This window comes from Anthonomus grandis, chromosome 10 (assembly GCF_022605725.1).
Source record: "Anthonomus grandis grandis chromosome 10, icAntGran1.3, whole genome shotgun sequence".
Taxonomy (NCBI): domain Eukaryota; kingdom Metazoa; phylum Arthropoda; class Insecta; order Coleoptera; family Curculionidae; genus Anthonomus; species Anthonomus grandis.
The window spans coordinates 13990232-14004459 of NC_065555.1; positions in this window are offsets into that span (position 1 = coordinate 13990232).

Below are 14228 nucleotides of genomic sequence, written 5' to 3' on the forward strand. Positions count from 1 at the left end.
TTGTACGTTGAGTGTATTTTTAATTCCCAAAAAATACTCCCTCCTTTTAACTCAAAAACTAGAGCTGACACATATAAACTGATGACATTATTTAATATCAGCATTAAAAATAAGCCTAAAATCATAAAAATATTCCATGCAACATACATGCTGTTGGGCGGTGCTATCGATCACAGTGTTGCCGCTTGGCAAGTGCTCTAGTCAGCGATCCTCCTAGCCTCTTTACGGGTACTTCAACCCCGGTTTAAACATCAAATCTATATTAGAGCTTGCACAATAGGATCTTTAGAGTTTAAGTGTTTTCCGTGCTTTCAACTCGATCGACTTCCAACAGCCTCTCTCCAACAGCGCCATCGTCCGATTTAGTTCAGTTTTACTTATCTCCAGAGTACCATTCTCCATAGATACTAAAAGACGTAGTACCAACTGATGTTTTTTTTATTTACAGCGTATTTTTGGGTTAGTGGAATTGTCTGGAAAAAGTTCTATTTGAAGTAGTTTTTTTTTTTAACATAAATTCGTTTTTTTTGTCAAATTGTTGCATTTTTTACTTAAAAAATTTTGGAAATTTGACCAAATTTCCGTGAGTTTTTAGTCATTTAATCAAAATAAATCAGAAATACGGCAGAGAGGCACCTATAATTGAAAAAAATTACCTATGTGTAGAAGAGAGACAATGTTAGACTATATCAGATAAAGCAAATTTTAATACTCGAGTTTTTTTTCACGGCTATTCTGTATCAGAAACAAAGTAATAATAAACGAAAGGAAATAAAAATAAGAACATTATATAAAGTTGAATTTAAATGGTGTGAAAAAGCGGCAAATAGCAACTTTCCGTACTTGTACTGAAAAATTTGTAACATTAAAAGGAATCCGTGCCATTCATTATGACAAGAAACTAAAGAATTTCACAAAAAAATGTTCGTCTTAAGTCCAACCTAATACTAATACAGGAAGTTAAGAAAAAAACTTGTCGAAAAATTTATTTTAAAACAAGAGCTTAAATTTGCTGTTTTGGTGGCAAAGCATGATATGCCTTTTAAAATTATGGAACATTTGCCAAATTTAATGAAATATATTTGTAAAGATTATGAAATTGCTGATGGTATAAAATGCAGTAGGAAAAACAACTGCTGACAAGCAGCATGGAACATCATTAATTAGATCCTTAGGAATTACATCATTTTAGATAATAATGTTTATAATTTAGCATTAAACTATCTACGCAAATAAAAAAGTTTTAAACTGATTTAGTTAGAGTCACATTATATTTTTTCTGATTTTAAACTCCTCCCATAAAAATCTAGCGTTTTTTTCATTTGTTAAGGTGTAAATTAAAATACTCGATAAATAATATACAATAAAAAAATAATTAACTAATTTATTTACACTACTAAATACGATCACTTACGACTACTACAAAGATTTATTTACACCGCATTTATTTAATACTATTGATGTTCGATTTAAATATTGCGCCAATATTCCGAAGTGAATTATAACTGACCAATTAACTGACCTCCTAGCGGTGACGTGGCTCCTTATATACTCGGCTGACCATTGTTCCGGAAGATTCGCTGACCTCCCACGTGTCTCTCGAGATGTCCTACGGTATGCCCACTTATGTCATTCTAAGATAAAGGAGAACACTAGTATTGGTCAAATGCTTTCCCACTATGATACCGTATCAATACCGAGTACCGAAGGTTAACGGATCTACTTGAACTAAAATTTAATACAAAAAATTATATTAGAGAATTTAATTATATAGTTAAATACTACAAAAAATGCTTTGAGTGAAAAGTTTTTTCCTAATTTGTTTATACTTTTTCAAAATGTTCTTTGCATACCGCATGGAAGTGGTGCTGCAGAACGGGTCTTTTAAGCATCTGATTAAATAAATCGGAAAAATAAAAAATAGTTGGATATATTAGTAAATAAGTAAATGTTCCGCCTTACCAGATGCTTTGAATGTAAGGCTCCTGCTGGTTTATCAAATTATAAAGTAAATGTTAATTTTATAACTTGCTAGTTTCTTTCGTTTTTTTTTTATTTATAAAGACCTAATTTACTATCCATTTTGGTCAAAAACCTCATATTATACCGGTGTATTTATAAGGTGAGTGAGGCTGGTCACTCATATTATATCTATGATAATGTCAAACAAATTAATTTTAGATACATTTCGATACATTTTTTCAAATTTTTTGAATATATTCTTACATTTAAGAGTGACAGCACTGCTCAACTATCTTGGTTTTTTTCAAAGTTCTTTAATAAGTAAAACACCTTCCTAAAAAGCCAAAAGTCGGCCATGGGGTATTTTTAGGTAACATGTAGTTTGTTTTTGTCATGTTTTAAGACGGTGTGTCTACTATGTGAACTTAGACCCTTGCTTAGACCCTTCTAAGTTATTGAGATAAGGCCTTTTTATTCTCGATTTTCTGTGGAATCTATACTTAGATTCAACGTGTTTCTTTTATGGTCCCTGAGATTCCTTATGGTTTCCTACCGTTCCATACATATACCTGCCACGTGCCACATGTGCAGTTAAGTCTTGCAGTAAGGACACTTGTCATTTATTTGTTTTATTTATTTAACTCCATTACTGTAAACAACCTCTTTGAAAAACATTTATATGTTTTATATGGAACGACGCTCACCGAAGCTGTGGGACGGCCCCTGGAAAGATTTTAAAGCTTCTCGATGCAGTGTCTCACTGCATGTATGCTGAAACGTAGGACACGTTCTATTTTCGACTCATGCGTACCGAGGTGCTAATATTATTTTTGGTTATGTATAAAATTGAGTTTGAATACTTTTGTTTATACATTTATTAAAAATATACGTGATGATCAAGAATTTAATGTTAGATTCGTACAGGTAATAGAATCTCACCCATGTCTCTACGATATTACTAGCAAAGATTATCATCGAATGTGCAGGAGAAAGCTTGGCAAACTATAGCAAAAAAATTAAATGCATCAGGTAAGCAAAAAAAAATTTTTTTTAATGATTTTGGTTTCTGAGCCGAAGATGCTCGTTGTTATGAAGAGTTGGAATTTGCTGGTCCACTGTTGGCACTGAAATCTCCTTCGCGTTTCCTGATAAAGTTATGTAAAGCACATACAGCCTAGATGATGTCATCTACTTGCTTGACGTTGCAATTGATTGAGGTGTCTAGAATTCTAAACTCGAATGTTAACATGCCACAGGCACATTTAACTGATTTTCGGCCTCTTGAAAGCCTTGCATTAAATATCCGCTTGTTGTTTGTTAGATTTCGCTTGTGATAGGGTTTTAAAATGTTTTGTGTCAGCGCAAAAGCCTCATCAGCTGCGGAAAAATATTAAAAATTTGTTATTTCTCCTGGAAGTGGTTTGGGGTCTGGTATTCCTAACACTCTTCTTGACAAAGCTTTACCAAATTCACTCTCTTTCAAAGGTCTCCCATCACTGTTCCTGCCAAATTCACCTATATCTATTGTTAAAAACATACCATCGGCATCACACACTGTTAATAGTACCACAGAAAAAAATAGTAATTATTAGTTATTAATACCTTAGATTCTTTGTACTATTAACTAAATAAAAATTTGTTTAATATCTTTTACGCCTAATAAAACTAGTGTAATAATAATAATAATAATAAAAATACGTATTATCATTTTTAATCAGTTCCAGCTTCTGAGTGTTACGATTGGAGAGACCTGCGTGGCCGTTATGTTAGACAAAAGAAGAAATATGTGCCTTTAGGATTTGGATGTGTAAAATATAAACAGTATTACTTAGCAGAATATATGAATTTTTTGGACCCTTTTGCCACTTCTTGAAAAAGCAAAAGCAATTTACAGAGAACAGAGGATTCTGAAGAAGATGTTGACTTTTCACATTCTGAGCTTCCGGATAATTCCCAACGATCTAGTATCAGTGCAATAAAAAGTGAAGACAGAAAAGAAAATACGAGTATGATGAGCCTAGATGAATCAAATGATGCTACACAGGTTGCCAATCTACCCGAAAATAACCTAGAAGAAGATCTGCAATTGCAGCAGCTTTAACTAATAAAGCAAGATTTAACTAATATTAATTATAATTACTTCAAATGTTTACACTGACCTAATTCAAAGACAAAGACAAAAAAGTTCGTCAACTCATTTAAATCAGGTACAGCGGGAACCAGTTCAATCTCAGCAAAAAAGCGTAAACCAGAATGAAAATAGAAAGAACTTTGCATCGAAAAGATGCAAAACACTACTCTCGAAGATGTCAATCATTTGGCTCTTAATTATTTTGAATCAAGAAGTGTAACGCAAGGTCCTGAAGTTTCATTTTTATTAAGTATGGTTCCAGACATGCAAGCAATGAATCCAGAACAGAAGAGAAGATTCAAAATTGGTCTAATCTCATTAGCTTCGGATATTTTAGAAGGGAAAAGTGTGATTAAAGTACCTTATCCCTCGCCACTAATTCAGTGCTCAGAACAATCTCCAAATAGGAATGTTGCTCAGTTTGCAGTACTTCAACCAGCATCCCAATAAGATACTAATCTACTTTGGAACAACCCTCAGCAGGAAGAATAAGCTGAATCTTGTTTTAACGCAAATAATGGATATTTCACAATTCTAACAAGCCAGTGGGATTTATCAGATAAAGAAAAGTTTGACAAGAGATTTTTTTACTTAGCTAACTTTAAATTGTTACTTACTTCTGTTACTTCTGTTATTACTTGTAAAAAATATATATTATGCTTTAAAATATTATAAAACCTATTTATACTGACCTCAAAGTAATAAGCAGACGTTCTTCTGTTGACACACTTTGCCTTAGTTCGTATCCTTTTTTAAATAAAAGGACGGATTTTCTCAGTTAAAAGTTAATAACCTAAATTTATCCGGGTACAAAACTGCAAGTAAATCACCTTCATCGGACGACGACAATTTAAGAACTATCTTTAATTTTCATGCGTTTTGTACACTATTTTAGTATGCGATCACAAGACGCACGCATGTTGTACACTTGTCTTGCGTTTTAGGTACGCTTCACTTCCATCATATCGATGATTTGGTGGGCGCTCTCCCTTAGTATATGTAGCTCTTCGTTTTTTTACGTATTTAATAGTTTTTTACAACTATCATAAAATGTAAATATTAAAGTAGGTTGCAATTCCCCGATAACACTGTCTGCTCCTCCTTCTAACACCAACAATACCTGGCATGAGAAAGGCGCTTCTCATCATCTCCAGACCATCTTGCTATTAAGCAGATGACAAAACTCTTTAGACGCGACAGCTATAGCTTCGTGTACGTAGTATAATAGTTTTAATGGGTTCTTCTGGTATATAAGGCCCCACCTTGAAAGTATGCACCAGCATTTTCGTTTATTCTGTACTCGATCTGTCTCTGTACTAGATCTGTCTGTTTCATAATGCAAGCGTTTTAGAGCCCTGCTACTCCTCTTTGCCATTATGGTTGTAGTGCCTTAGTCAATCACTCCTCATCAAAAGGAGAGATTCTTGTACACAATAACCTAGACATATACTATAATATGATCGTATAGCTAGGATCAAGGGAAAAATGGATGATCCTGTGATGCTTAGAGGCTAGCAAGGTGTAAGCCTCTATCCATTTGCACTCGAGTTTTTGCATTTTTAGTATAGACTATCAAATGATAGTCCGTATGTAATAAGAAACCCTCTCATTCATACGGGTCAGTTACTTACTCTCGATTCTATTGGTTGTGCTTAGACTTTTTGTAACAGCGTTTTCATTTATCATTGAATACTGTTTAATAAAAATCTAAATAAATAACAACGAAAAACTCGAGTCTCATTTAATAATCTTGAGAACGTCTTGAGAATACTTTTCAAATACCACTAAACTGATCTTATTTTTTTGTCTTATTTTATTATGTCTGTGAGAGTCAAATGGTTTTAAATGAGCTACTTCGTAAAGAAGAATATATTGTAACGATATTGTAAACACCAAGAAACCAGCTGATTCTCCGCGTATTCTGGAATAACACAAGTGGCACACCCCGCAGGACATTTCGAAGGTTAGCGAGAATCTTCCGGAACAGCGTTCTGCCGATTATATAAGGAGCCGTATGAGTTGTCAGTTCAGTAAAGTAAAGTTCTTAATATTGGGACAAAAGACAATGTGTTTTCATAGTGAAGTGTGTAAATAAATTAGTTCACTATTTTCGATTATTTTAATTTACACCTAACGATATAATAAAAGTTAATATGTTCTAGAGAAAGTAAAATTTTATAAAATTAAACTATACCTAGTATCAGATCCTTATAGAAAGTGCGTAATAATTGCATATATTACTATAATTGGCGCATTTATTAGACCTGAAGAGAACTTTTTTATGTTTGCGGTAATACCAGTTTTCTTTTGGGTGTATTGTGGCACAGCCTGTAAAAGACTGCCTGTTCAACAATTTTAAACTAGAACACTATTTTTAATGATTTGCAGTATTCCTTTTATAATTTTTAATATAATTATACATTCTTTTTTAAGGGTATTATGAGACCATTGACATTAATTTTATGAGAGATAATTCACAAACATCAAATTTGGCAAGACGGGCTACATCCAAGGTTTTTTACATGATAGGAATTTTAGTTGATTTGTATTTCTTATGACGATATGAATATTGGTCATATTTACCAATAAACTTCAGCTTTTCTATGTTTTTATTACAAAAAATTCTAAATATAGATCATTTGTTAGACTACTAGAACCAATACATTTTAATTATTCCATTGTTTTAATTGATTTGAAAGTTGATATTAAAATTAGAGATCTTGGTATTGCATTAGATAATAACCTATCTGTAAATTATTTTTCACTTTCTTAGGATGCTCGAAATCCTAAATAAATATGCAAAAGTAATTTCGATTTTTACGATAAAATGACTCTATTTTGTGCTAGTTTGGAGTATTCTTGAGTATTGTTCCAATAACTGGCACCTTAGTTATATAGCTCATATTATTGCAACAGAATGTGTCCACAGCAACTTTCTATGATTTATTGATTGTAGATGTGGTTATAATAGAGAGGGTGAATTAAGATCATTAACTAATAATTATGGACCCTTTAAAAAGGAGAAACCTTAGTAATCCTTAAAATGACTTTTATACATAAAATTGTAAATAGAATAATTAAGTGTTTATAGTTGAGTGTTGCTGATAGAGTAAAGCAGGTAGTATTGTAATATAATTTAAATAAATTATTATGATATACATTAAAATATTCTTTGTAGTTTAAATTTTAATAGTAATTTTATGAATTTTTATCTATTATATTTAAATTTATGTATACTATAATTAGTCTATTTATTATAAAATGGTAATCCCATAAATAAGTAAATAAAGTTGGTTGAGCATAAGTTCTTATAATTTGTTTTTTCATAACTTAACATTATATTTCTTTTAATCGTTTTAAATTCCTTCTTAAAGTAAATACTAATGATAGTGCTTGCATCTGCTTTTAGGTTAGTTTTTATTTAGAATAATTTAGCTGTTTTTGTTTCTTATGTACAAGATAGTTCACATATGCTTTCCTTAATATACGCAGCATGTGAAGTGATTTTTTTAATAATTGATAAACTGTCCTTTTTGTCATGCTGCCTTCTTTTTTCATAAAGTGTTTTTTTTTTTTCTTTTGACAAATAAACGATTTTGTTGTTGTTGTAGCATATCTCCTAAATACTTTAGATAATTATTACGATTTTCATTTAACTAAATTGATAAATATTGACGCTATTACAGCACGTGAAAAAGAAGAGATGTCTTAACCCTATATAAAATTTTTTATCAAGTTCTATAATTACAGTAGGGTACCAGCTCCTCAGTTACTTAAAAAAAATTGTTTTGCATATTCCATTAAGTCCTACAAGAGGCAATAGTAGTTTTTACTATCCAATTTACCCTACTAAATCGGTAAATATTCCTCTTTTTTTAATGTCACAAAAGTTGCACTATTTACTTTATTAAGTACGTTTATTGGTACGTATTTTTATTAGTACATCCATGTTTTAACATTGATATTACAATAATTCAAGAGAAGAGAATCATTCAACTGTGGTTGGACGACAGTTGAAGGTATGTGAGAATAATATAATATAAGCAAGTAGAAATGTTTAAACATTTCCTAAAATTTATCAATTCAAATGCTGATAAAAGTTCTATACAGGTCTGGCTAACTCAGCAAAATCATAGGGAATAAGAGAATTTTTACATCATTCGCTTTACAAACCTGCACAAAAAAGAAAAAACAGTGAGCGCAATCATTGAAGTATTGTATAAATATTATAAATATTTTGAGTTACTCCTACATAAAGATTTTCCTAGGAAAAACATTTCTTTAGTAAAAGCGTAATGACATTCAGACTTTGGCAGCTTGATTCTATAAGAACTGACTCATACTCAACTGAAATATCAAGATTACCATCTGGAGAATTTATAATAGACCTCGCCATAAGCAAAAATTTACCCCAATTACTCATAAACTATAAAAAACGGACCCTCTCCCAACATGCTGGACTACTCTAGCCCTCGAGTCGTCCACTTGGAAACGCAATCAAAGCCATGCATCACGTACGGTCGTGCAATATGCCACAGCGACATTAAATTCCGTGATCATGACGGGGGCACGCAATGTCGCACGTTCGCCGGATTATTTACATGATTTGTCTTTGTCTCCTTTTATTTATTGTCCCAGCCATGTGCAATTTAACTATGTGCGAGTAGAGCTTGAACAACCAGTCCGCTATAAAATTTAAAAAACTATCATTTACGTCTAATAATTAAATAATGGCTTTCCGGAAGTAATTTATTATGGTTGTCGCTTCATCATGTATAATTAGCAGGATTAAAAAGGATTAAATGAAGAGAGTGTACAGGGTAGCAAAATTTATCAAGTTCTATAATTAGGCAGGAATATTTTGATAAAAAAGCGAAAAAAAACGTCCAAAAGAAGCATGTCAATAGAAGAGTAAGGTATATACAAATACAAATACAAAATGATTTTATTTGTCAGTTTTATAATTAAGTTGCATTTTTGTGTTCACTTATTTTATTATGGCAAATAGGAGTGTCTCTCGATTAAAACAACCGTTTGCCTGCACCATCAGTAAACTGTAGTACAAGTGAGACAACCCTTTGAAAGACCTTAAACAACTATTTACATTCCAGTTGCAATACATTTTAAATATTTATGAGCCAAAATGAAAAGAACGTATATTTGAATATGAATGTAAAAACAGAAAAAAATCAAGAAAAACGACTAAGAAAAATATTAATAAAAAAAAGGCATGCACACTATTGCACACTCATGAAGTTCCGGGTGGTGCGTCGCCGAGCGGAACATAGGAAATCCCATGTACATTTTAAGGGGGTCAATTATTGGCTTCCCTGTACATTTTATAGAAAAAATGTGACATAACTTTTTGAAGAGACCAATCGGGCAAACTCTTGTGCAAAGTTTTAACAAATTTTAATAAGCGAATCTTGAATTATTCAATTAAATGTAATTGCAAAATTAGCAAATTTTCGGTTCAGGTAAAACCAAACAGGCACCAGTAAAATGAATATTGTCACTGACGTGAGGAAAAGTGTCAGTAAATCAGTGACAGTCGATATTTGAAAACAAGTATGAATTATTCAATCGACGAAAAAATAGCCATAATTAAGTGGCATTATGCGGGAAACAGTTGTAGAGCAGTATCTGAAATGTTTTCAGTTTATTTTCCGACCAAACCCATTCCGTCCATTTTAACTATTAGGCGTATTGTCAATAAGTTCTAGTCCAAAGGTATCGTAATAAATAATTGTAAATGTTTAACTCAGGATATTGAAAATAGAGCCAAAAAAAGAGAGAACAGAGATCTTAATATTCTACTGAGTGTGGAGGAAAATAAGATGGTTAGTACGAAGGTTCTTGGGCAAAAAATCTAATAAACCTAAATCCAGATTGGCAATCCGGAATTATAGGTATATCTAAGTAATTAAATCACATTTTTGATTCTGCAAATACTATAGTTAATCATGCGAACTTTAATCTCAACATCACACCTGCTCTATATAGATGATCTCAGACTCTACATAACATCTCATGATAAGCTTATGCGGAATAATGCATAAATAAATAATAAACGAATGCATCATGCTCCTAGTACTCCACTGACCTAATCTAAGCGCATAATCTAGATACGTTCAAGTTAATCACTATGGAAGAAGAAAGCTATAAGACACATGAAGGACACACAAAAGAGGTTTTACATCTGTATATCTATTAGTTGGACTCCAAAATTAAATTCGCAAATACTAACATAAACTTCAAAAAAGGTTATGAAAAAAATATCTGAAATAACAGATATGGAAGTGGAAGTCTTGTTGCTATAAAGCTTTACAACAGACCGGGTCAACTTTTAAGTAAGATAAGTAAGATTACCTCGGTATTTACCACTTGGTCCAGATAAAAGATGATTATTGTTCACGATAAATGATTTGACACATAAGAGTAGTATGCAACATTCCATGCTAAAGTAATGACACAATGGTAGTGTACTAGAGACACTATCTCTGGATCCAAGGAGGCGTGCAGCTGAAATCCTCCCGGGCAGTATGTTTTCTAAGTATCACACTAGATTTCAAGTATGCCTCCAAGGAACTATCACAATACGTATGCTTTGGGCCTACAAAAGGGCTTTTAGTAGTATCTGGAGCTCCGAATGGTTAATATACCTAAAAAAAAAGATAATACTTCAACGAGCGCTATCTGCTAAAAGGGAAAATGTATTCTCGCATTGTGAACTATGAAGTCGATAAGTTATTGTTTGTGGCATGTTGCCTTACGATGTTTTTGGTTCGACAGTTGAAGCCAAATAATATTTTAAAATAAAATAATTTTAATCTGAATATTGAGTTTTTATTAGTCTTACGCCTCAAGTATATATTTCTATCAAAAATAATTCGCTATTAAGCTTCACAACACCCAAGCCGATCATAAAATTTACGATCGATCGTACATTCTGCGAAGTAGAAGAAACGTCTTTTTCTTTGTAACTTGTGACTTAAGATTTGTTATGACATTGAGTGCCGCATTTAAATCCGGTTAAACCATATATGGGGTAAATTTTTGCTTATGGCGAGGTTTATTATAAATTCTCCATATGGTAATCTTGATATTTCAGTTGGGTATGACTCTGAGTATCATTACGTTTTTACTAAAGAAATGTTTATTAAGAAAATCTTTATATAGGAGTAAATTAAAATTTCAAGCCACAGGTGTCAAATGTATCGTTGACACGTGTTTTACCAGGCATCCTCAGGTCTACTACACAAAACAGAAATAACAAGCCTTAAAGGTACACTTTTTTCCCTCTTTTATAGAGGTTTGTAAAGCGGATGATGTGAAAACTCTCTTATTCCCTATGATTTTTATTTACTTTTATTTAAGTTTTGCTCAGTGCATCTAAGGTCAGGTGCTTGGAACTTAAGAAAAAAGTGCCATGTTTCCATTTTATGATATTCATGACTGTCATGCAGCCTTGAAGATAAAGTATAGGGAGATCAACTATGCTTTGCTTCTGTCGGAAATGAGGGAAAAGATTATTACTGAGACCAAATCTACTGTTCTGGAGAAAATTATTAAAGAGCAAATGCAACTAAGATAGTCCAAGCTTTGGATTCTGTTGGAAACTTTTGGTACCATTGCTAATTCATAAAATTCATTGCTGATAAAAGCAACCGAAAGATTTATCTTAAAGCCCAAATACTACAAGAAGTGATTTGCCTAATTACATTAATCCCGTAGGAGAAGATTTTTCTATGCAATTTCTTAAAAATACTGTAGTGGTAATATGATTGTTAGCTACTCCACTAAGAAGTAGTAGATAAAGTTTTCCGATTAGTTACTGTAAAATTATCAGATAAATGTGATGTTAAAGCAGTTGGTCATCTTAGTCATAGAGTAAGAATCTGACACGCAGATATGCTAGTGAATTTGCTGAGACAGCAGATTAAGTCAATTATACTAAAGGGTTGCAGCTTGAAGATTATATCTCCAAATTACTCTGAGTTAAAAATAATATATTCTGCTGTTTAATTAAGGTTGATCATTACGCTTATGAACGCAGTAGATGAGCCATGTTTTTATTGGTTACGACTAATGCATAGTATTTAATGTTGCGGCTTTCCTCATTAAGGTGAAAAATGTGATAAAGCAACAGTGTGTCCTAGGTGCTTCAGTTACAAATACCCGACTTTTGATAAGTCGGGCCGAATTCGGATAAGCTTGATAAGCTAAGGTTGTATATGCTAAAATAGCAATTAAAGGATTGAAGATCCCAAAATATTAGCAACAATGGAACTACCCATGTCAATATAAGACACTTTCATTCCTCCATATTAGGGAGTTGCTTATGGAAGAACAACGGCATATCTTTACAGTAACTGAGACATGATTTCCTTCAGACTATCCTGATTACATTATAAGCATAGATAGTTAGAAGTTATTTTGAAAAGATTGACTCACTCGTGATGGTGGTGTTGATGTATATATGCTGGCTAGACTAAGATGATTTGTAGTAGATGTGTCAACGGTGAAGAATGATGAGAACTGTGAATATTTGTAGCTTAATGACAATATTAAAAAAAAAACTACTAGTGGGCTTACTTACAGGCTATGAATGTTAAAATTGCCTAGAAAATATTCTGTCTAGTCCTTCTTCATTGTTTGATAATGGTGTATTATTGGGTGACCTAAATTTTAATTTACTTATAAGTGGTACTGATTCCATATTTATTGAGAGCATTTTGCAAATGTTTGGCCGACAAAAGACTACTTTTGAGCTAACTAAGTTGTCTAAAAGTAATGATTCCTTATTACATGTTATATGTAAAGAAAATAAACTAAACATTATTAGGATTAAAATTACAAATATATCTAACTTAACGGGCCCGTATTGCTTTTCTAGAATTAAGTCAAATTATGCCGCTATCGATAATATAGCGTATAATATGTTGCTGTATTGATTAGACTGTTTAACATGTTCTTGCAGGAGGGCGTCTTTCCTGACGTACAGAAGGATTCTAGTCGAGACTCTGCATTCTCATGCAGACCTGTGACCAATTAGTCTCTTAGCAATACTTTGCTGATGAAAGGAAAATTTTGCACTCTATGCAGTTTGGATTTAGGAAGGATCATAATATAGTAACAGCGCTCTGCAACGTTGAAAATGAACTATCCACTCCCATGGACCGCAGCTAAAGTATCCCCCTTCGTTCTCCTTAGACTAGCAAAACCCAAAGGCTTTGCTACTCTGACTAATCCTAAAATGCTTGTATCTATGAGACTAATCCTAGTCTCATAGCTAACTGACTAATCCTAAAATGCTTGTAGCTATGCTTTCCTAATATGGCTTTACTGTATAAGCATTCTAATAATTCTACAACTATCAATTTCAAAAAATACAGGTTATTGAGATAAAGATGCTTGTGGGCGGTCATTTGAGGCCCATGTTATTTTTAATATATACCTACGAGTAAACTTTCAACACAAAAAGTATGACGCTCTCTATCTCTACTTTGACGATACCCAAATTGTGTTTGAATTTCGACTGGAGGAGTTCAGTGGATCAATGCAGAGGATTAACGATGATTTATCTAGTATATTTGAATGGTGTAATAACCAGGGTCTTCTTCTTAATACCAAGAAGAGTAACTTTATACTTATTGGTTCTGATGTGACTATTATTAAAGTTTCCTCTGTGGATCAGGCTGGTAATCTTGGTGTAATATTTGGTAAGACCGTGAAGTTTTGAGGCGTATGTCAGAACAAAATTATCAATAGTATACTGTAAACTAGCCTTTATTCCCTTAACTTTAAATTGCCTGTAAATACTTAACTTAAGTTAATAGAATCCCTCATTTTACCAGAACTAGACTAATGCAATAGAGTTTATTATTATAACGATATTGTAAATACCCAGAAATGACATCCTCAACGGCGACTTCCATCGCGAGCATTGTTTTATCATGTAGTGAACCACTTTATAGAAGATGGAAGTGTGAGAACGATAAATCGATCACGAAAGAGAAGCAATACCAGTCAAAATAATGAAATTGCCGTCTTAGCTGCAGTTGCCCATAATCCTGGAGTCAGCTCACGATCAATTACTTCTGCTTCTGGAATCTCCAAAACAAGTGTTCTGAGA